The 25,748-nt window shown below is 33.5% G+C and overlaps 1 long non-coding RNA gene across 1 annotated transcript in view; it reads right to left on the bottom strand.

Moving 5' to 3' along the window:
* Positions 1-1,708: 1,708 nt before the first annotated feature.
* The window catches only part of LOC134757087 (uncharacterized), a 42,971-nt gene continuing 18,931 nt past the window's right edge, over positions 1,709-25,748 (bottom strand). The window contains exons 2-4 of the long non-coding RNA XR_010130694.1: positions 12,205-12,273; positions 8,530-8,686; positions 1,709-2,294 (exon numbers count right to left, since the gene is read on the bottom strand). This is a non-coding gene — a long non-coding RNA (uncharacterized lncRNA). The remainder of the gene's footprint in view (positions 2,295-8,529; positions 8,687-12,204; positions 12,274-25,748) is intronic.

The raw sequence follows: 25,748 nt of genomic DNA, 5'->3' as shown, positions 1-25,748 counted from the left end.
TCAGCAACTTGAGCCAATTTATCTCTGCTTATAGCCATGGCCTCACGCTCTGCTGTAGAAAAGCATTTCTCACTAGTTCCACAGGAAATTAATAGACACGCTGTGAATAATGGGTTCGTTAATTAAATATAGTCAGAGAAAAACTGCGTTCAACAAAGCAGGTTCATTCCTGTCAAACTTCAAATAGCTTTAAATTTGCTAACCTGTATTATGACACACCGAGGGTGGAATCAGTTACGCAGTGTTTTATAAGTTTACTTGAAACGAAACTCATGTTGGATGGAATATCACATACAACTGTGAAAAATTATGTGCCTATGCCATCCCTTAGGTAAGAGACGATTATGTCATTACTGCGGCAAATCCACCTCCAAATTTGTGATCCAAGTTTAGTAAACGGTCTCCCCTCTTGTTTCTAAAGGTAAAGCTGCACTTTCCTCCCAGTTTATGGTAATTGGATATCCATCCACAGCTGAAGTTTTGATCTTGATAAACTAATAACACCAAGTGATTTAAAGGGGAGTCCTGCCTTGCATTTGTCAATTCTTTTTAAGCAATGTCACACCTTAAACCAAAAACTGTGCAGCTTCTGAGTGCATGATTACAGACCTTTTGAACACATATTTCTTAATATTGTCATCTTGACCATATTCCAGGACAGCAATTAATTTTACTCTAGTTCCCTCAGCCCAGTTGCTCTCCGGGTCTGTCACCACATGCTGGATCTCCCCATGGATCTTGTTACCATATCATGTTATTTCATCTCAGCTTTTAAAATTCAAATATGCACCTCTTTTCCTCATTTCATATCCTTCTAGAAATTTCACCATGTCACTTTCATCTCATTTTTTCTTTATATGTTCTATTAAATCTAGGTTCTTTTTTCGCCACCACGTCCCACCCCAACTATTCAAAAACATTTGTTTAAAAAAATCAACTGAGTTAAAAAATAAAATGATGGACAGTTTTAGGTTTTTCACCAAATCAGCTATTTATTTTCTTCAGTAAGAACAATCATAACATGTCAGGTGCTCCTCTAGGAGCCAGGAATACAGTGATAAAAGAGAAAAATGTCATTGCACTTACAGTTCTTACATTTTGGTAGAGGAGAAAGACAATAATCAAGATAAATATAGTATAACAATCAGTGCAAAATTATAAGGAGAACAAATCACATCAGGAGAGGGCATATAGAATATCTGGAAAATACACTGAAGTTTTAGGTAGAGTGGCAAGGCAATACTTTCCAGGGAAGTTTTTTCATATGGAAGGTGACTTTGCAGAAGAACAGAGAAAAATAAGGGAGCCTGTTGTGCTTACATAGATGAAAGTTACTGAAAAGCAAAGGAACAAGTGTGTGGAGAAATGTGCCTTGTAAGTAATGCCCAGTAAGTTTCCCATCATGTTTAAGCATAATGATGATAGAAATAATACACTCAAAATTTTCAGGAAAAATAAATGGTTTACTTATGAAGGAAAAATAAAAGAAAAATCATAACAGATAATACAACATTTAAAATTTTTGCTGAATGTGCCTTGTTTATTTTAGTTGTTTCTGTTCATTACGCTTTCTTTGTGTATTTTTTCCACCTAGTCCATCTCTCTTATGGTGTTGGTGTTTTTAAACAGCCTTGAGACCTTTATAAACTATTTTCCCTGAATTTACGAGCTGACTTTGTGGGCAGTATACTAGGGAACTGTTTGTTGATGGTTGACTGCGTCTTTGGATGAGTAAGGAGCAGTAAATAGAAGGGTTTGATCCCGTTACCTTCATTCCAATGCCAAATACGGAAGACTTAATTATGGTTACTGTGCCCATCATTTAAAAAAATCGGTAAATCATTTTGAAATGTTTTCCCTTCTTTTAGCCTAAAGACAAATGATGCAAATCTCAGGGTGTGTGTGTATCTGTGTGTGTGTGTGTGTGTGTATGTGTGTATGTTTGCATGCATGTCAGGGAGAGAAAGATAAAGGAGGATTTTGCAGTCATCGCACAGTCAGATTTGTAAGTCCATAATTTTTTCTTTGGACATTTCTGAAGAATTTCTTGGGAAGAATCACTTGTATAATTTCTCCATGTTTTCTGAAATGTGGCTATCTGCCTTCTGTTCTGTCTCTTTATATATTTATATCATCTTTACTTGCTCCTAAAATTTTGTCAAAATCTTTAGACCACAGACCACTTCCAAATCAATTGTTTCCAAGAGGATTGAAATCCAATCTCCTTCTTGTATTTCTGCTGTCATTTATATGAATTTTCAGAGGATGATTGCTCTGGACATTTTCTGTTCACCCTGTTGGTGAAGAAGGAATCCCTCATTATAAATAGCACAAGGCGGTTGAACACAGGACACTTGACAATGAACAGACGCAGTTAGCAGCAGATTATTAGTCACGTTTACTCACAGCCCAAGAAAGGAGAATGCCACATTCAGTGCAAGGCTACACTCAGGAGCAGAGTGAAACAGGAGGGATGCGAGAGGCAGGCTTTGTATTAATAGGAAGGTGGGGTGCAACCTGGTTCTCATGAGGGTTGTGACTGACTGGGTTGAATAGGATCTTGTGCAGGCGGGAAGGTTGAGGACCAAGCTGGGTGCAGGTGGTTCAGCTGAAAATGGACCTAGCTGGATAGGGAGGCTTTGCTGGTGAGTGGGAGGGCATGTTTGATAAGAGAAAAGGTTGTAGCACTAAGAATTCGGAGTTCTCAGAGGTTCAGAGGTCAAAGGCATGTTGGGTCCTACAATGCAGAGGTATCTATTTACTATTTGGATAGAACCTTATCATTTTTTTCAATTTGTACAGACTCATAGAAGAGTTTGTAGTATTTGATAATGTTGTAGTATTTTATCATTTTTACTTTATTTGCTTATGAATATAGCTGCCTGTTCTTTGTCTCTGTTTATTCCTGTATATTTTTCTTCAAAATTACCTACTCATGTTCTATTGTGACAAAGTACCCCTGTGTCTAAACCCAAACATCTTCATTTCATCTTCTCTATCTTCTGAATGCTCTCTCTCCTTCCAAATATTTTCTGAATAGTTTTGAACTTCAAATATTTGATGTTGTTCTTTTCACGCTACTCATTCTTTTGGGTGATTACTCTCTTTCTTTCTTGTATCAATTAACAACCAAGGCCGATAATTCTTCAAACTCAATCTTGATTATTCCCAAAGTTATGCTCACTTTATTTTAAACATTTATAATTTCCTTTCTCACAGGCTACTCAAAAGAAACATGTATGAAACTTACATTATCATTTTTTTAAACAGTATTGGAGTGAGGAGTCCAACTCCTGGTTAAAAACCTACTTACTGTTTTCCAGGTATGACCACAAATGATTACAAAAGGTTTACGTGACAGGCCTCGAAGTGGAAGCTGCCCTTCCCACAGCAAGCTTGACGCCCAGCCAGAGGATGGCAGTGTCCAAGGGGAATGGCAGAAAAGGACTCAGGCCAGGCTGCTCTGGTCCATCATGTTCTTCCGCCATTTGCATTCCAAGCCCAGGCACCTTCATTCCTAGGTGTCTTTATCTGAGGCTTTAGGTGGAGGCCTTCTTCAAGCACCTCTGCTAAGCCTCCTTACTGGAGGAAAGACAGGGAAAACATGAAGACAATTTCCACACTTTTCTAGTACTTTTCCACTCCTAACTCTCTCCTGCATCATCATTCCAGGGTCCATACAACCGCAGGAGCCTTTCAGGTTCCCTCAACTGAGGGGACCCCATACCCATGCTGACCCTTCGCTGAGGCACAACTCTGTGAGGTAAAATAAAACAGGTTTTTATCAGTGCTTTCTCCAGTTTTAGCTTCTTCCACTACAGAAAATGATTAAAGGCCTATTTTTTTATGTTTGGCTTGTTGCTTTTATAGGCTATGCTGATATTTGCCAGCTCAGCTCTCTCCCACCTCAGCTGGGCTCCTGACAGTCACCTAAACTCTTTACTGCATTTTTTGCAGCATCATATATTTTCACCCTAGTTAATATACCAAGAGATATATTTGACTTGTCCCAAATGTTTACTACCCACTAACAGTAGTTCAAATTCTGTCCACTTGGCTTCCTAAATATTGTAATTCTCTACTGAATTCAACCTTTCCTTTGAGCACTTCTAATATCACCTAAATCCAGTCTTCATTCTTTAATTCCTGGCCTCCGGAAAAGAAATCATAAATGTACTCAGAGTTATCTACAAATCTATCTATACTGTAGACATGGTGACAAATTCAAAGCACAGAACCTAACATATATCTTCTCACCCTACCAAATCACTGCAGTTGGATGAAATCTTAGCTTATCATTATGATTTGGACGTTTTTACTTCTTCTGCCTCATAACTCACTGGTCTTTTCTATTTACATTATTTTCCAAAAGGACTGAAATTCTTCCATAGCCAAAATGTATTTTAATTTTTAAAATCATTTATTTACTTATTTAATTTTACTTCTGTGGTTATACGCATGCTATCACCATTGCTTAAAATAATTTACTGCCTCTTTTAAAAAAAAAATAAAAAATATTTTATGGGTACGTACTAGGTATATATATTCATGGGGTACATGAGATATTTTGAGACAAGCATGCAATCTATAATAATCACATCAGGGTAAAGGGGGTAACCATTACTGCAAGCATTTATCATTTATCATTTCTTTCTGTTTCAAATATTCCAATTATATACTCAGTTATTTTAAAGTATACATTACATTATTGTTGACTATAGTTACCCTGTTGTGCTATCAAATTATAGATCTTATTCCTTCTAATTAATTACCTCTTTACCATAAATAAATAATCTCATTTATCAAATCCAGAAAGGAAACTTCCGTTTGTATGTGTGTGTGCGCGCGCGTGTGTGTGTATAAAACAAACCAGCGTTAATCACCAGCAGGAGATTCTTAGTGCAAGGAAAAACATGCTGGCAGAAGGATCAGCAAAATTACAGGAGGGACCCACTCAGCACAGGAAAGAGTTGAGAGATGGGAGTGAATGTCAGAAGCTACCAGATGGTGGAAGGAGTAAGGCACAGATTTTTTCCTTTAAGCCTCTGGGTGGAGTAGAACCCTGAAAACACCTTGATTTCCACCCAGGGAAACTGATTTCAAAGTTTTGGCCTCTAATACTGTGAGATAGTAAATTTCTGTTATTTTAAGCCACTAAGTTTATGGTAACTTACTACAGCAGCTATAGGAAAATAATGTAGATTTATTGGCCAAATTCAGCCAATTGCCTGTTTTTGTACAGCCCAAAATTTTGAGTGTTTTAAATATTTTTAAATGGCTGAAAAAAATGAAATAGAGAATAATATTATCTGACTCTTGAAAATTGCATGAAATTCAAATTCAATCATCCTCAAAGTTTTGTTGGAATATACCCAGGCTCCCCTTTACATCGTCTGTAGCATCTTTAATGCTAAATAGTAGAGCTTTGCAGTTGTTGCAGAGAAGAGTGTGTCCTGCAAGGCTGAAAATATATGCTCTCTGGTCTTTCACAGAAGTGACTTGCTGTCCCTTGTACTGGATTATTTTATAATTACTACTTTCTATGTTTGTCCTTTTCATTGAATTGTGAATTACTTGAGGACCAACATTTTACACACAGTCCAAGTTAAACAAATATTTAAAGACTCAGTAAACTTTTTCTTGTCTCTGAACAATAAAAGAATTGCATTCTAATGTCAAATACCAAAGTATCTAAGAATTACTTATAGTTTTCTTAATTTCAAGGCTTTTATATTTTTACCATATTCTAAATGATGGTGGGAATTTAGAATGATGAAATTACTTGGACTAAAACATCTAATATCATCCTGTAAGGAATCAAGATGCCTTGCAATAGATGAATTTTGAGATTATTAAAAATGTCATAATGTTGGTAATGACAAAATAAATAGAAACAAAAGAGTAAATGTGAGAAAAATTAAAAGGTGTCATCAATAAGAAAAGTTGCATAGCTTCCTATAAGATGTTTATTAACATAACAAATAAATTATGTTTAAGGACCAAAAGTTTTAATAAAACACTGATTTTTAATTTGAACTGACAATACTTGAGACTTAAATATTTAGGTTTTTAAATATCGTAGAGGCACACTAATTAAAGATGAAAGAGCATAAAATATTAACCAACATACAGTGTTATGGTTTAAGATATTATTGAAGAGTTCACAATTTTATATCATTCTGTAATTCATGCTTTATTGCTAATTGACTTTTCCTAAATGACAAACTTGCAATTGGTAGTTACTGAAGCACATATTCTCAAAGGTCGTGAAACCCCAGAGAACCCTGAGTGAGAAAACTTTCTCATAAGATATAGTTATATCTGAAGTCAGCATAAAACCAAGCTTTGTACTTTATCAACTTATGAAGTTTAAAGGTTATGCTAATACAAAATGGATATTCATTTTTATTAAAGAGTTCAAAAGAAAAAAGTCAAACACTACTCAATAGAAAGAAATGAAGAGGAACTGGAAAACTTTAAATTAACATCATCTTACTAGCCTCTAAGTTTAAAATTGACATTAAACTATTGAGCATAGAGAGCTATAAAATAATTTTGTTATTCATTTGCTCATATGGTGAAGTGGCTTTTGCACAGTTCCACAGGGGAATATGTATTGAACTCTCTCAATTCATTTCATATTTATTACCTCTTCTTTTACAAGAATACAAAGTATTCTTTTGTTACTGGAAACATGAATTATATTTGCGCTTGCAAAGAGGAGGAGGAATTTTCTGCCCTTAATTAAGAATCACACATTTTTTAGGCACAAATCCATGTGTTCAATATCAATGGTAAATTAGCTTTGGAAAGCTGTAACTTAGAGGCTAGAAAAGGCATCGATGGTGGCCCATTCATTTTTCTACTTAAAGTATTTTTTATTTTCTCTCCTCTCTTTATCCTATCATATTTTCTTAACTCACAGTTAATTTATACAAACTAAATGTTTATTTCCCAAAAACCATGTGTACCATAATTGTCATGTTACTAAGTCTCAGTGATACTTTTTTAGATGACAGTAAGGCCACAGTTTATTGTGGGAAACAGGCACATAGCAAATATTTAGAATAGAATATAGTTTTTCATTAAAAAATATAAAGAGCCGTGGGTTTAATTATCTATTGAATTGTGCAGTACAATGGCTCACTCTTACTGAAATGAGGTGAACTTATTTCAATCTTAGTGAAAACATTTTTAGCTTTGTGGTCAAGAAAAAGATATATGAAATCTATCTTCAGATTCTGCACTGAGTTCTCGATCTATTTTACAAACTTAATGTACTAGTACCTGCCTCATAGCATTATTATAAGAATTAAAATCAAATAAGCACTTTGTTCACTGTCACAAAAATTTGAGATTTTATTTACATGAAAAATAGTTGTCACCAAAATTGTTATATTTTGTCTTTATTTTTGAAGGGAGTAGAAAACTATCAACATTTTTTCTGCTGATTATGTTGTGCTTCAAGAAAAATCAAGTGACTAAATTTAGACTGTTAGCCCATCTAAACTATTTTGTCATTTTTAGTAATAATTGGTTAATAATGAATGCTGTTGAGGATGAAAATACAATTTCAACTTAATATTCTTGACTTCTCAGGGAGGATAATTATTTTATAAAAATAAAGTTCACATTTAAACATTAAAAATCAATTATTTCACAAATCTGTGCCCTTTCTTACAAATGCTGAGAGACAAAGGTCAAAGGCAAAGTTTATAACTTTCACACTACAAAAATAAAAATAAAATAGGAATAGTCTGCTTTTGGCCACGGAGAGCCATTCAGAATCTAATTCCCGAGCTTCTGTTACATAGTTGTCGACTAAAATTTATGTAGGTATATGATTGATTACATATATACTAATTTATGGGTATATACAGATATATATTGTGTGTGCATATATGTGTGTGTGTGCATATATGTGTGTGTTTGTGTGTGTGTGTATATATATATATACACACACACACGCACACACACACACAGAGCAGCATTAGCAGATCAAGTTATATTGTGTTTATTTCAGGTCCCTTAATATAATGTAGCATATTTTTAAATGTTCTCAATGAGGGAGTATAGGATAATAAATAGATGATACATTTAATTTAGCCACAGACACACCTAATTTCAAACTCTTGTGAGCTTCTTAAACATTGTATAATTTTGGGCACATTATTTGATTTACTTGACCTTTGTTCCCTCATCTATAAAATGGAGACAATAAAGTCTAATACAAAATGTTTGTATAAGCCTTAAATGAAATAGAATGGAAAAGTGGCTGATCCAAAATAAGAACTCAAAAACTTATGATTTTTGTATCGAATATATGATTAGTAAGTGACAGGAATTGCTCAAACCTGAAATCTGTTGTATATATTAAGAGGAAAGCACCAACTTTAGTGAGGAGAGCCAAAAATGAGATCGTGTTATAAATGCAGGAAAATTGACATGTCAGCACAGCATTGTTAAAGGAGAGTGAAATGACAAGACAGGTTAATCATGTTATCTTTTTTTATCATGTTTGTACATTACCTTCTTTTTATCATAAAAGAATTGAATTGAGGGAAGCTAAGAATGTAGCAACCCTCTTTGGGAGCAGACATGAAGATCTTGTTCAGAGAGCATTGCTCAGACGTCACTCTGGTTGTTCTGGAAATGGGACCCAACCACCTCATGGTGTATTATGACACTATAATAAGAAAAAATATATAGAAATAAGCTAATTAATGATTAGCATCAACACAGATATAATTAGCTCCACAATGATGGAATTTCTGAGGGAAAAAAAAAACACAAAGTGAATTGATCTTCAGACAAAGAATGGGGCTATTAAAGGGCTGACTGAATTAAGTGTGAAAGGAGTGGCCTAAACTCTGAGGATTCCAATTCTGTGGCTTCTCCTAGTAAATTTTATTTAATATTTTTACGTATATTTTTGGCAGGTTTCTGTTTCTGTTTGGCAGGTCTCTGTTTTCTGGCAGGTTCTAAATCTTACCATAAATTTTTAGAGGGAAAAAATGTTTAGGGAAGAAATGAAGCACATTATTCTGAGTCCTTATTTTTAAAAAGTGCCCAGAAAAGAAAACAATTGCAAATATGCTGATTTGGTGGCTACCCCTACCGTTAATAAAACCCAGAGCATCAGGCCTAATAACAATAGCATCAGCACCACCTCCTTGATATAAGAATTATCTGTGAATTAATAAATCTAATCCTTATTTTAGGATAAAGAAACTGAGATTTTAAAAGATTAAATAATTTGCTTCAGTCGCATACAGTAAATAATGAATGGGTCTACATCACAGGTACAAGCTTTGGAACATATTGCCTGTATCTGTTTGTGAAAAAGCACTTTAGTTCAAAATATACAGAACCTTGCAAAAATTTCCTAATAAAATAACATTTTGATTTTTACAGTAAAACCTATGAAGTCTCTTAATGTATCAATCATAAAACAGATCTAAAAATGTTTCAGACTTACAGAGATTTAAAAAATATGTATTTTTTCCAACTCATATGTGTTTTAATATATGAATTCTAAAAGCCACTTTTGGCAATGCACTGGATTAACCATTTGAAACGCAATTCTCGTTATCTCCCCAAATATTTTTTTCTTTAATCTATTTTAATATAAAGATTAGGCTTTTAAAATTCCTTCAGGAAGACATCTAATTGCTTGTCATCTTCTTGTTCTACAATTAACACCATTTTCCACTGAAGTGAACCATACCTGCAAGCAATGAATATTATCAGGGGATTTTGATAATTAACCTACAATTGTAGCTATTAAAAAGGTTTTAGCAATTGTCCTTTTGAAATATTTGCTACATGATTATGATTTATTTACTTAAAAAAGTCCCAATTTTAGCAGCTCAAGATATAACAGATCTTATAAAAGCTATATTGACAGGTTTCTCATATCATCTTGTATCATTTTAAGAAAGGCAGGCTGGAATACAAGTAATGCTTACGGTGCAGAGGAGTTTCTCTACAGGAGTAGCTATTTTAATGCCCTTTAGCCAAAGACCACCAAGAACACAGCTGTAGTTTAAAAAAATGGATTTATTACTCTTTGAAGTGAGTATGACTGCTTACTATAGGGAATTGTTGGGTGTCACGATAAGATGGTTAAAAAATAAATAATCTTTTATAGGATTTGGACTTAGTTTGGGTGATTTGGCAGAAGGTCCAAGGAAGCAAGGTTTTCTGCTAGTTTGAATATATTTTATGTATTTCAAAATAAGAATTTCACATTGATTTTAATACGCTGGTTGACGTGAAAGGAAATCAGGGGTAATTTTATGATTGGTTAAAAAAGAAGTAGCTGTCACTAGTTTAGCAAAAGAATGGAAATACTGTTATTTTGTGGGCTGAGGAGCAACCTAGATTTTGTTCTGCTTAGATAAACTCATGAAGTAGCCTTGCTTTGTCTCATTTTATCATGGATTTAGGATTGGTCTGAGGTTGAAATTTTGTGGAATTGTTACATAAGAGAACAACATGGCCTACAGTGAGTGCTGGGTCACCTTCTGAATGTCAAGAAATGCTCTTTGTTTTCTTAGTCACTGTACATACCACAAGGATAATGATTAAGAAAAATGTCTACAAGATAATGTTAAAAAATTAAAATATTAATCTTCAATTATTCATTTTCTTAGATCAATATTTCTATCCTAATTCTTCAAATGAATTGAGAATGCTTTTCAAAAACAGTACTTGATATAAATTAATAAAAGAAAAATATAATTTAAATTAGATTTTTCTGGCAGCAGAGACAGAAATCAAAGTAAATTCAATTATATATTTTCGTGATGTAAAAGAAAGAAACAACATCGTGCTGGTTATCTTTTGTTTTTCTCTTCAGAGCTATTCCTTATCCTTGTTCATCCCTCTCCTTGTCCCCAGGATGCTGGCTGGATTGTTGCTCTCTCTCTTCCAGGTAATAGCTGCCAATAGGCATCCCCAGAGGGAGATCAGTAGGAGGGAATAGAGTGAGGTCAAGGTAAATATTAGCCATCATTTTTTTCATGTCCTGGATGTGTCCCTGGACCAAAATAAACAGCTCCTGGCTGGCTGCCTCCCCATGCAGCTCTTTTTCTGGATTCCCCTCTCTTCTTCAACCCTTGGCCCCTTTTGGCCTGCACCGTAAAGACACCTATTTTTACCAACCAGAAGGCATTGCACTATTTATTGTGGTTTCACTACACTTTGCTTCTTCCTGTGTATCTATTTCACTCATTAAACTCTTTGCAAAGTATCCCTTTTTACATTGCTAGCAGTTTTTTGCTATAGGGCAGAGTGAAACACATATATTATTTATAATATCTTTTGAAATAAAGGTATCACATTGATTTTGATGCATTGGTTGATGTAAATATATTTCCCTATAAGACTTTTACTAATATTTTCAATAAGCAATGTGGAGGATTCCATATAGCTGCCAAATTGATATTTTGAAATAATCCATTGTTTAAAATGCCTATTGTTTATATTGTATGCTAATGCTGATAACTAGATAGTCTATGTTTTCACCTCGATCTGGAACAATGATGTTTAATATTTCTCAAATAATCACACTTTACCTATGTATCATGAACAAGTCACACATCATGACTTGCCTGGGAGGATCCTGGCTCATACTCAAAGTCCCTTTTACCTCCAGTTTAATATATATTAAACGTTTTTATTTTAAAAATGTTTTATTTATATTTTCATTAGCACAAGCTGGAGGATTTGCTATACCTCCCAATTGGACTTTGAGTCTCTGATGAAGTGTCATGTATTAGTGGATGCATGTGAAACGAAAAGATTTACCACAATAACGCATCACTAAATCTGAAGCAAAGGAGATCAAACCTGTCTTTCTTTTATTGACCTCCCCAAGAAGCTAACATCTTCCCCAGAAGCTATCATAGCTACCATCTCATTTGCATGTGTAGACTGCAGGGTGCTTACTGATAAAACATGAGTCTGCAGGGAAAGCTAGCTACTCCGGGTTGTTGCCAGGGGTCATAGAAGTAGGATGCTGCTTTCTCTGTCAGGAATCCGGTTTTAATTTTATAAAAAACAAGGCATGGCAAGAAAGAGGATCAAAATGAAAAAACCCAGAAGAAATGAGTAAGATAGCAATTCATTCCCACAACTAATACATATATTCAATTTTTCAGAAACAAAGTTTATAATTACTTTGATAAGACTGTTCCTTACCTTGTGAGAAGGAACGAGGTGCCCAGTTTCCATTCAGTGAGGTCACTGAAAATGCAGGAAGATTATAGGCTAGGGGAAAGCAAATTTGTGCAGGAAATCTTCGTGGAACAGCATTATGTGGAGTACATAAAGTATATGCAAACGTTTAAAAGAGTGGATTAGTATTTTATTGCATAATGTAAATCTAAATCTATTTATATAATTTATTATTTATTTGTATCTTTTTAGGCAATAATCACATTTATCAGCAAAAAGCCCACAGAGTTTAACTAAAAGAAATAATAAAATTTAACATAACATTTAACTACTGACTTTAATTTACTTTGGACATTTTTCATGAATTTGTAACTAGAAACAAAATCTTTGAGAAAGTTATTCATGTTAGGGGTTGTACCAATAATTCTGACAAGATGAAAACCAAATAACACCAGACTAATTAAGAAATGCCATCATTTACTTCAAAAGTAAAAAATGTATTTAAAGAAAATGTGCCCAACAGTGATGCTTTCACAAGGTACAATTATAGAAAGTGCATTTCTATTTCTGTGAACCCTGTCACAGAAATATAATGGTTATCTATTCTATATGTAGTTAGAAATAGTTTTATCTAAATCTCACAATTATACTTCCATATTAATATTGCTCATTTTTGCAAGTATTTGGCACATACATGCAAAGTGAAGCAATAATTATGTATTGACTTTATTATCAGAAACCTTCCACAAATGACTAGTTTTACATCAATATTATCAGAGAATTCAGAATGAAAATCAGTAAGAATAAATACTAATAAATGTTTTGAATTTTTAATGGAATTTATTAAATCAAAGTCAAATTTTTGAAAGTTCATTTTGTCAAAGTAGAAAATCTTCATTATTATAATTGTACTTTACATTCAGTTACTATTTTAATAATGCATGCAAAACTTTTTTTAAATATAAATATAAATTTGAGTATAGTGCTATTAAACAAAAACAACAGCAATAACCACCTAGATTCTTATTAAATTAATAGATATATGGAATAGAAATGTACTTGAAATTGATTGGAAAGAGCCCTTAGTCCATATTTACATCTAAAATTTGATTATTCTATGTTATAATTTAAAATAGGAACTATGTACTAAAAATTCATGTAAATTATACATAATATATATATTTTGTATCATCTGTCATTCATGTATAATATATAAATAATTTATGTATTATACATGAATATATAATATACATACGATACATGAATAGAAATGTATATACTTTATATATAATTTATGCACAATAATGTACATATATATTCACACAAACACATTCATATATAAAACATGTATAAATGATTAAAATGGAAAAGCTGATGTTGACAACAAAAACCCATTTCAGCAGGGTGTACCTGGCATGAGACAGATGCCAGATGAACAGAACTACAAAAGATGAATAAAATATTTAAAAATCACTGAAGGCATTTATAAAACAACAAAGGCTGCCAGAACTCCAGAGCCACAATCCTATAGGACAGGGTCATGCATTGAGGTGTTCCCTGCATTTACTGCTGCTTTTTCTTTTTGAGCCTTTATTCAATTCTAGGTGCGAGACATAGGGGCAAACTGAGAGTAGCAATCCAGGACTTGCAGCATTCCCTTGGCTGAGAAAACAGTCACTAAAATGTATGACTTCTGAACAACCAAGAATGAGGGCAATATCCTAAGAGAAAGGAAAACCATAGAGAAATGACCCACACAGTGTGAGTACAGTATTGCTGTAAGACATTATTCAACTTTTACACTGTTCCAGTACAGGTGATGACTCAGATAAAGAAAGCATAAAAACAGCTGCTCAGAAACTACAAAGCGAAGCATAGATTCAACAGTCTCACCACTCAGGAGAGACAAATACAGAGCTTAGGAACCCCTCAACATAAGAGGAAGGACCTTTGTACATACCCTAGGATATCACTTGGGAGACTTGAAAAGGTTAAACTCTAGATGTAAGCACAAACCAGGTATGTATTTCTTGTTCTGTGCAAGGTGGTGAAAATAGGTAGATCTTCTGCAGAGAAAAATAATACCCTGCACACACTATATAATTGTCCATATATAAGTTTAGAGAATTTAATTCAAAAACAAATAGTGGTTAGAAAGAGGTCCAAATGAACGAAAACCGAAAGAAATGCATAAGATAGTAATTCATACCCACAACCAATAAAGATAATAGAGTTACTGGAGACGAAGTTTAAAATTACTGTGATTTAAATATTAAAGAATATTGACAAAAATGGAATTTCAGCAAAGAAAAACAAAAATCAATTAGATGGGAGGTTTAGAACTGAATAATTCAATAACATATTATGAATTTAAAAGATTGGTTTAAAAATAGTGTAGTCACAGCATTAAAAAGAGCAAATACACTGAAAGTTAGAGCAAGATAAACTATCTGAACTGATGCATCCGAAATAGATTTTAAATACACAATAGTATTCAAAAGACATACAATTCATGATGATAAGATCTAATGAAGCTCCCAAGGGAAGGGAGAAAACTTGAGTCAGAAACAATGCTTGAAAAAATAAAACTGGACAATTTTCTAAAACTTATGAAAACCTAATGTGAATCTACAACTACAAGGAGATCTAAAACAATATGAAGCAAAACACCACACACACACACACACACACACATACACACACACACACAGAGGCAGGAGAAATACAAAATAAAAACACACCTATGTTACTTTGCTAAAAAAGGAAAAAAAGAAATCTTAAAAGCAAAAAGAAGAAAACACATTTTCCTTAAAGAGGCAATAATAAGAATGGTAGCTAATTTTCAAATAGAAATAGTGGAGATAAGAAAAAAATAAAAACATTGTTTGAAAGTGCTGAGAGAAAATAACTGCCAAGCAAGAATATTTTGTACAGAAAATATTCTCCAAAAATGAAGGTAAACAAATATATTTTCGGCAAAAACAAAAACAGAGTAAAACATTCACCAGCAGAGCTCTGCCCTTGGAAATTGTAAAGTATATTATTTAAGCAGAAATAAAATTAGTCCAGATAGAAACTAATGCAGAAAGGAATGAAAAGGAATACAGATGGCAAATATGTGAATAAATCTAAGATAACATCGATTACTGAGAACAATAATAGCAATATCTTTTGAGGTTTAAAATATATGCAGAAATATAAAGTGCAAGAAAAAGAGTGGGAAAGCTAAGAGGGGACATAAATGTAGGCAAAAATTATGAGGTCTTTGAATTTTTTGGAAATAATTAGACATATACTGATTTCATTTTACTAATCAAGAACAAATATTGCAATGTGTGCAATAACCATTGAATATAAGTAAAAGTAGTTTCAATTAACAAGTTAACAGAGAGGAAGAAAAGAAAAAATGTATTTGTTCTATAACATGTAGTATTCCATAAAAATAACATACTTATAAAAGAATAGAGAATAGTACAAAAACATAAAATGATAAAGCGGTACATTTAAATATGAAATCCCTTCATTTCATAAAATGTAAATGGGATATATTCTGCAATTAAAAGCAAACATTGTCAAACTAGCTGAGAAACAAAATTCTAATCATATGCTGGCATAACAGAAAACCATATTAAATATCAATAAAATGGTTGACAGCAAAGGATAAAAACATGCGTAATGTGAGAACATTAACAAAAAGGAAGCAGTATAGCTACATTAATACTAGAGAATGTATACTTCAAAGGAAGAAGCATTTCTAGAGATAACAATCTAATAATGCTAAAAAGTTAAACATCAAGAAGCTAAAACAACCCTAATTTTGTAAATGCTCAATGAAATAGTTTAAAGATTTTTAAAGGAAAAACTGCAAAATAGCTTGAAGAATAGACAGAAATATTTCAGAAGTAGTTGGTGTTCTTCATGCAACTATCTCAGTAAACAACACAACAAGCACACAAAAGAAAAATCCGTGAGTATACATTTAAACAACACTCAGCAAGCCCCAACTAAATGATATTTATAAAATGTAATATCTAGATTATTCTAAAGTTTATGTCAAAAAGTAAAAAACAGTAGATCATATGTTATTTTAAAAATTTGAATTCAGAATAATGGTTGCTGGAGCTAGAGGGTGGGGGAAATAGGGAGATTCTGGACAAAGGATAAAAAATGGACAAAGGATAAAAAGTTTTATTTAAGCAGGATGAATATGTTCTGAGAATCTAATGTATTGCATGGGAAATAGAGTTAATAATACTGTATTGTAATTTGAAACTCACTAATGCAGTAGGTGTTAATGTCCTCTTTCTCCCCCACAATGCAAAAAAATATAACTACTGAGATGATGAATATGTTAAGTAGCTTGATTATGGTAATCATTTCATAATGTTTTTATACATCAAAACGTCACATGATACATTATATACATATATATACACACACACAATTTTTAGTTTTATATCTCAGTAAAACCAGAAAAAATAAAACGAAAAGAAAATGAACAACTTGATTAAAAATAAACAAAAGAGCTCAACAGACACTCCATTAAAAAAGATACACAGATTGCAAGTAAGTTTATAAAAAAACTTAATGTCATATATTATTAGGAAATTGGAAATTAAAACAGCAATAAGATACCACTATGCATGTATTAGAATTGCTGTAACCTGAAACAGAGATAGTGTCAAATGCTACTGAAGATGTGGAATGACAGAAACTTTCATGGATTGCTTGTGGAAATGCAAAGTGGTACATTCCCACAACTAAACATATTCTAACCATATTATCCAGAAATCATGATCCTTAATATTTAGCCAAATGAACTGAAAGCTTATGTCTACACAGAAGCCTCCACATGGACATTTGCCTCAGCAACCAAGATGTCTTTCAACAGGTGAATGAATAATTAAACTGTGGTACAACCCTAATGTAAACTATGGACTTAGTTGATAATGATGTGTCAATGTAGGTTCATAATTTTTACAAGTGTACTACTCTGGTTGAGGTTTGTCCATAGTGAAAGAGGCTGTGCATTTTTATAGTGTGGGGTTCATGGGAACTCTGTATTTTTCATTAAATTTTACTGTCAACCTAAAAGTTCTCTAAAATAAAGTTTATAAATTAATAATAAAAAAGAATTTATACAAAAAGTGCCTTGATAAGTTACAAATTAATACAATAAAAACAATAACAGAAAAAAGCACAAATATTTAGAAACAAAACAACCAAATTATATTAAGTGGCTGGAAAAAACTACAGTAAAAATTAGAAACAGCTTGAAATTAATATTAATAAAATATAACACATTAAACTTATGGGGGTGCAAATACATTTCTACTTGAAAAGAAACTTATAACTTTAAATATATGCATTTAAAAAAGGAATCTTAAAATTCAACAGTCTCAGAATCCGTGTGAAGAAGGTAGAAAAAGCATTAAAATTAAAGGCAAAAGATTATGAGATTGGGAATAAAGATAAGCACATATATACTTTCAAGTAGGAAATAAAAGCAAAAAAGAGAAAATCAGTAAGAAAAGTCTCCCAGTAAAAAAACAAACAAAACAAAACAAAACAAGAAAACCCTGGGACTTGATGGCTTCATTGCTGAATTCTACCAAACATTTAAAGAAAAACTAGTACCAATTCTACTCAAACCATTCCAAACAACAGAGGAGGATGGGATACTTCCAAACTCATTCTATGAGGCCAGTATTACTCTGATACCAAAACCAAAGATATCTCAAAATAAAAAAATACTAGCAAACTGAATTCAACAATACATTGGAAAGATTATTTATCCTGACCAAGTGGGATTTACCACTGGGATGCAGAGATTGTTTGACATATGAAAATAAATGTGCTACATCATAGCAACAGAATGAAGTACAAAAACCATATGATCATTTCTTTTCTTTATTTTATTTATTTATTTCTTTTTTGAGGCAGAGTCTCACTCTGTCGCCCAGGCTGGAGTGCAGTGGTGCAATTTCGGCTCACTGCAAGCTCCGCCTCCCAGGTTCACGCCTTTCTCCTGCCTCAGCCTCCCCCGTAGCTGGGACTACTGGCACCCCCCACCACGCCCAGCTAGTTTTTTGTATTTTTAGTAGAGACGGGGTTTTACTGTATTAGCCAGGTTGGTCTTGATCTCCTGGCCTCGTGATCCGCTGGCCTCGGCCTCCCAAAGTGCTAGGATTACAGGCGCTAGCCACCGCGGCTGGCTGATCATTTCAATTGATGCCAAAAAAGCATTTGATACAATTCAACATTGTTTATGATAAAATCCATTCAAAAACAATATATAAAAGGAGCATACCTCAACATAATAAAAGCCATATACAACATACCCACAGCTAGTATCATACTGAATGGGGAAATACGGAAAGCCTTTTCTCTAAGATCTGGAACATGATAAGGATGCCCACTATTCCCACTGTTGTTCAACATAGAACTGGAAGTCCTAGCTATAGCAATCAGACAAGAGAATTATATGAAAGGCATCCAAATAGGAAGGAATTAAGTCAAATTATCCTTGTTTGCAGATGATGTAATCTTATATTTGGAAGACTCCACAAGAAAACTATTGGAACAGGTAAACAATTAAATAAATTTGCCAGGGGCCAGGCGCAGTGACTCACGCCTGTAATCCCAGCACTTTGGGAGGCCCAGGAGGGTGGATCACGAGGTCAGGAGATCGAGACCATCCTGGCTAACACGGTGAAACCCCGTCTCTACTAAAAATACAAAAAATTAGCCGGGTGTGGTGGTGGGCACCTGTAGTCCCAGCTACTCGGGAGGCTGAGGCAGGAGAATGGCATGAACCCAGGAGGCGGAGCTTGCAGTGAGTCAAGATTGCACCACTGCACTCTAGCCTTGGTGACAGAGCCAAACTCTGTCTCAAAAAAATAAAAATAAATAAAAATGAAAATAAAAAAATAAATTTGCAAGATACAAAATCAACATATGAGAATCTGTAGCCTTTTTGTATGCCAACAATGAACAATGTGAAAAAGAAATATGAAAGTAATCCCATTTATAATAGCCACACATAAAATTAAATACTTAGGAATCAAGCAAAGAAATGAAAGATCTCTATAATGAAAGCTATAAAATACTAATGAAATAAATTGAAGAGGACACACAAAAATAAAAAGTTATTCCATGTTTATAGATTGAAAGAATCAATATTGTTAAAATGTCCCTACTACCCAAAGCAATCTACAGATTCAATGCAATCCTTATCAAAATACTAATGACATTCTTCACAGAAATAGAAAAAACAATCTTAAAATTTACATGAAACCACAAAAGACCCAGAACAGCCAAAGGCATCCTAAGCAAAAAGGACCAAACTAGAGGAATCACATTACCTGACCTCGAATTCTACTACAGAGCTATAATAACATAAATAGCATGGTAGTGGCATATCAACAGACACATAGACCAATGGAAGAGAATACAGAACCTGGAAACTAATCCACACACCACACAGTGAACTCGTTTTTGATAAAGGTGCCAAGAATATACAGTGGGGAAAAGACAGTCTCTTCAATAAATGTGCTGGGTAAACTGGTTATCCATATGCAGAAAAATGAAACTAAATCTCTATCTCTCATCATATACAAAATGAAATTAAAATGCATTAAATACTTAAACCTAAGACCTCAAACTATGAAACTACTGGAGGAAAACATTGGGTAAATTTTCCAGAAAATTGTTCTGGGCAAAGATTTCTTGAGCAATACACCACAGTCACAGGCAACCGAAGCAAAAATGGACAAATGGGATCACATCAAGTTAAAAGACTTCTTCACAGTAAAGGATACAATCAACAAAGTGAAGAGACAACACATAAAATGGAAGAAAATATGCAAAATACCAATTCAACAATGAATTTATCACCAGATTATATAAGGAGCTCAAACAACTCTGTAGGAAAAAATCTGATAATCTGGTCAAAAATGGGCAAAAGATTTCAATAGACATCTCTGAAAAGAAGACATAGAAATGGCAAACAGATATATGAAAAGGTGATCAATATCACAGATCATTAGAGAAATTCAAATCAAAAATACAATGATATATCATCTCACCCCAGTTAAAATGGCTTATATTCAAAAGGTGGGTAATAACAAAGGCTGGTGAAGATGTGGAGAAAAGTGAATCCCTCTACACTGTTGGTGGAAATGTAAGTTAATACAACTACTATGGAGAACCCTTTTGGAGACTCTTCAAAAAACTAAAATAAACTAAAAATAAACAATAAACAAAAAATAAACAAAAAACTAAAAATAGAGGTACCATATGATCCAGCAATCCCACTGCTAGGTATATACCCAAAAGAAAGGGAATCAGAATCTCAAAGAAATACCTGCACTCCTATGTTTGCTGCAGCACTGTTTATAATAACTAAGATTTGGAGGCAACCTAATTGTTCCTCAACAGATGAATGGATAAAATATGGTACATATACACAGTGGAGTACTATTTGGTCATAAAAAAGAGTGAGATCTAGTCATGTGAAACAACATGGCAAGAACTGGAATCATTATGTTAAGTGAAATAAGCCAGGCACAGAAAAACGAACATTGCATGATCTCACTTATTTGTGGAACCTAAATTAAGACAGCTGAACTCATGGACTTGGAAAGTAGAAGGATGGTTACTTTCTGACCTACACATGGTTTGAATTTTTTCCCTGTTTATGAATGTATTCCTTAAAACCCATTTTTTTAAGCAGTGAAAACAGAGGCTACTTGATAAGCGGTTTTAGTTACAAAAGGAATTAATCTTGTATGCTGGCTGAGAAGAAGAAATATTATAAGGATATGAGAACAGAACCCATATAAAATTATACAGTCCACTCTATAGACGTTTAAACATATGCCAATGGAAAGCAAAACTGTATGACAACAAACTGGAATATTTTAACTAAGTGCTCCAGTTTAACATTTTTCAAGCCATTTTTCTTGTTACACTTCCAACTAGCAAATTCTTTCAATGCTTCTAGATTACATCATGAAAGAAAGAAGAAAGCAAGAATTAGATTCAATCAAGCAATAAAAACTGCAATTGCTTGGACAAAAATCTGGCTGCATTTTAGATTCGGACCACCTAGGTCTAGCGCCCAATCTTAGCCACAATAAGGGCAACCCAAATAATTAGCAACCCAGTAAAAGTCCTCTTAGTAGATGATGAATGAAAATGTGTAGCAATCTGGGAAACTGGAAGTAAAGAGACACTTTCTTTATATAAATACAACCTAATAATATGATATTATAATTTTACCTGTTACTGGATATTGTTAAAAATAATAGCTGATTCTGAAAACACAACATATTTTTTTATTCATGAAGATTTAAAGAACATTTATTTGAAATCTGCAATTAGTATGTTTCTATGTATATCAGCATGATTTTCTCTGTGGTATAGGCATTCACTGATTAAAAATATTAAGGATTTCTCTAGGCTCATGAATACTAATTTGTTCTTTTTCCTTTTTAATTAAAATTTGATAGCATGAGTCCTACAAATTTTCTTCCTCAATTAATTAGGAAAAGCACAAGTAAATAAAAAAAGTATTGAAAATGTTTAATTTTTATTTTACATCTATAGTTCCCTGAAATCTCACAACCCAAACCAGAAAACTGTAAAATCTATGGATAATATTTAGCAGTAGATCAAATTATTTAACCAGATATACTTAAACTTCAACCCTCGAGTCATCTGGATGGACATCATTACATGACTTCCAGCTCTGCTAAGCCAAATATAAATCTAGTTGATAAAACTGCTCCCATATTTCCATGTCAGCATAATTTACGTTGCTGGAGATGGCAAATCAAATTAAATATTGTTACCCTATGGCATAGTTGGATTACAGTCAGTGTTTTCCAATTGCACTTCTTCTGTTAGCAACATAATTTTTGCAGTTTTATTTAACGGTCATTGTGAAGAATACTTTCTGAATAAATTACAGGAAACTCCTTGGCTTTAAAAAATTTCTAATCAAATTTGATAAGGCAGATAACATTATCAGCAAACCTGGCAAGCCTTTTTCCTATATTGTTACTCATGAATTTTTAAAGGGTAAACAATACAATCAGATATATTTTAAAAATACTTATTAATGATTATACGCATAATTTTTAAATTTAGATATCCATTCCCATATTGATAAACATTTAGGTTGTTTACAAAATTTTACAAATAATGCTGTAATACACTTGTATGTGTGAAGTAAAACTACAGAACTATGAATAGAAAAGTTACACACCAGTTTCAGAAGAGTGATGTACTCAGTGAAAGTGGAAGGGATGAGCAAAGTCACATAGTTTCCCTGACCTTTATCAACAAACCTAATGAATTCATAATACTACATACATCAAATGTGACATTAAACATTCCTTGTGGCATAGTGCTCAAATTATTCTTATATTTTAAATATCATTAAATTTAAAAAGCAAGAGAGAAAAAATGAATATAAGCACTACTGCATGAAATTCGTATTTTAAGTGTAGGACTTGTTTAGAACTTGTTTCTGCAACCATATTTAATTACACACATCTTAATAATACTTCTTAAATTTACTACTCAGTTTTCTGTTATTAAAACTGTTCTCAGAAACTGGGACTATCACATGATCGTCTTTGTATTAGTCTGTTCTCACACTGCTAATAAAAACACACCAGAGACTGAGTAATTTATAAAGGAAAGAGGTCTAATTGACTCACAGTTCAGCATGGCTGAGGAAGCCTCAGGAAACTTACAGTTATGGCAGAAGGGGAAGCAAGCATGTTCTTCTTCACAGGGCAGCAGGAAAGAGAAAAATGAGAACTGAATGAAAGGGAAAACCCCTTATAAAATCATCGGATCTCGTGAGAACTTACTATCATGAGAATAGCATGAGGGCAATCACCCTCGCCCTATGATTCAATTACCTCCCACCAGGTCCCTCCCATGACGTGGGAAATATGAGAACTACATTCAAGATGAGATTTGGGTGGGGACACAACAAAACCATATCAGTCTTTTAAAAGGTAAGTGAGTTGAATCCATGTGTAGTAGAAGTCATTATGAATGCTTTTATTTTAGCAAGGAAATTAGCAATGAAGTTGGTAGTAATGAATCATCAGTTTTAAGTGTTATCTTAGGATTCAGACCACTTGACTCCTGAGATAAGAGCTTTGGGGACTTGGTTAAACAATGTCTTAAAGTAGCACAATTAGTATTGAAAGATATCTGGGGTGGCCACAGTAGCAAGTACCACATTTCGTCACCCGGGGTTGTCGAAAAGAGTTAGCAAATTGCTCAAAGTCACAAACACTTAGTAAGTCTCAGAAGCAGTATTTGATTCCAGGTGAAAGGAATTCTAAGTGGAAGAAAAACCTCCAAATTGAGTGTCGCCAGACTTGTCCAAGCCACTGATATGGAACACTTAAAAATGTGGATCTTGAAGTTAGGCTACTTGGCTTAAAATCCCCGGGAAACCACTGGCCAGCTGCTAGCCTTTGCACACAGGTCTCTAAATTCACATGCTAACATCCCCCTCTCTGCAATTCCAAAATTCAGTAGCTTTAACATATCAAAGATTGTAAAGGTTTGGTACAAACTTACTTGGTGTCCTTTAAAAGGAAATTTAAAATTTTATTAACTCTGTTACCTATGCATATCCAAATGTTTCATACAGACATGCTAATATTTTTATTCATATGTTTCTCAATATGCTTGATTGTACTGCTATAGACACCTCTAGAGTTGTTATCAAATAGAGAGTAAATGGGTCACATCATATTTCTAAAATATTTTGGATGCTCTAGCATGTCTACTTTAAATAATTCTGTATAATACATTCTTGGTCCTTTTTTATCAATTGTAGAATTGGAGGAAAAAAGTATCTCTCATATAGAATTTTCATGGCAATTAAAATAATGTCGATTAGTTACTGAGTTCAATATCTGCCTCTTAATAATTACTCAGTCCATGTTTACTATCATTAATATACCCTCAGGGTAAAAGTCAAAACTGACTTGTAAAGAAACTGTTATAAGATATTCTAAGTAACTTGAAATTTCTATCTGACCTAGATCATTGCCCTACTTCCATTTCTTTAGCATACAGATGGCCTATGTCTATAAAGAAAACCATATAAAATGAAAAAATAAGGTTAACTTGAGATAGAATTTTTCTCAGCATCAAGATTCATAAAAGAGTGGTATGATGTCTTCAGACTATGCAAAGATTCCAGAATTACCCGACCTAGGATTTTTTTTTTTTTTTTTTCGGTCAGGAGGTGAGGCAAAATGTAACAATAAAGCACAAATCCTAAAATATAAAATTCATATCTCAAGTTTCAAAATAGGAAGACCTATTTGATGGTGAAAACTTGGAACAAATATAAGAAAAGTCAAAATAAATAATGCACACTTGCTGTTTCTGTGGTGACAAAAGATCAAGCGCTGAGTGCTGTACCCACTTGCAATAGGATAGGCAGCTGGTAAGAGGCCTCCTAATGGTCCCTGCCTCCTGGTACTTAACACCCTTGAGTAATTCCTTCCCTTTGAATGTGGGCTACATTTAGATGTTTCCTTTTCATGAAAAGAGTATGGCAGAAGTCAATTTCAAGTATAGACTGCAAAAAGACCATGTCTTTCTTCTTGTGTCCTGTTTCTCCCTTGCTTGCTCTGAAATAAGCCAGTTGTCATTATGTGAGCTGCAGTAAGGAGATGCGTAAGTGGGGAGGCCCTGAGTCCGTGAGAAACTCAGGGCTTCTGCCTACCATCAGGTGTGGAATCCTGTCAACAACTGCATTCCAGCCTGTAGCTTATGAAAGATCAGGAACCAGAGGCACTCAGCTAAGCAACATTTGGAATCTTGGTCCACAGAAATGGACAAGCAGCAAATGTTTGCAAGTTTACACCATGAAGCTTTGGGATAATCGCTTACATGGCAATAAAAAATATTTAACTATAGGGATAATGTTAAATGGCTTCTGTTATGGAACTGAATATAATTTTTATGAATATGAATAAAGCTAAAATGGATAGTGTAGTTGGAGGTGACAAAAGAAATAGTATAGTGTGAGTGAAGTGCTAGTATAAATATATGTGTTCTAATTTTTAAATGGATGTTATAGTGGAGTAAAAATACTATCTAGATTTCAAAAATTACAAAATGTAAATGTAAGAACATGATCTGTCAATGTGCACTAAGTGAAACCAAATAATGAAAAATAGTGCACAAATAATGCATAATGAAACATGGATATTATTAAGAATAATGAAGAGAAAGAGGAAAGGGGAAGTAGCTAACATACAGTGAACAATTTTGATATTGCAGTATTAGTCCATTTTCATACTGCTACGAAGAAATACACAAGACTGGGTAAATTATAAAGAAAAAGAGGTTTAATAGACTCAGAATTCCGCATAGCTGAAGAGGCCTCACAATCATGGCAGAAGGCAAAGGACAGGCAAAGACACATCTTACATGGCAGCAGGCAAAGAAAGCATGTGCAGGGGAACTGCTCTTTATAAAAGGACCAGATCTCATGAGACTTATTTGCTATCACAAGA

Source organism: Gorilla gorilla, chromosome 14 (assembly GCF_029281585.2).
Source record: "Gorilla gorilla gorilla isolate KB3781 chromosome 14, NHGRI_mGorGor1-v2.1_pri, whole genome shotgun sequence".
Lineage (NCBI taxonomy): Eukaryota > Metazoa > Chordata > Mammalia > Primates > Hominidae > Gorilla > Gorilla gorilla.
This window is presented reverse-complemented; position numbering and strand designations above follow the sequence as displayed.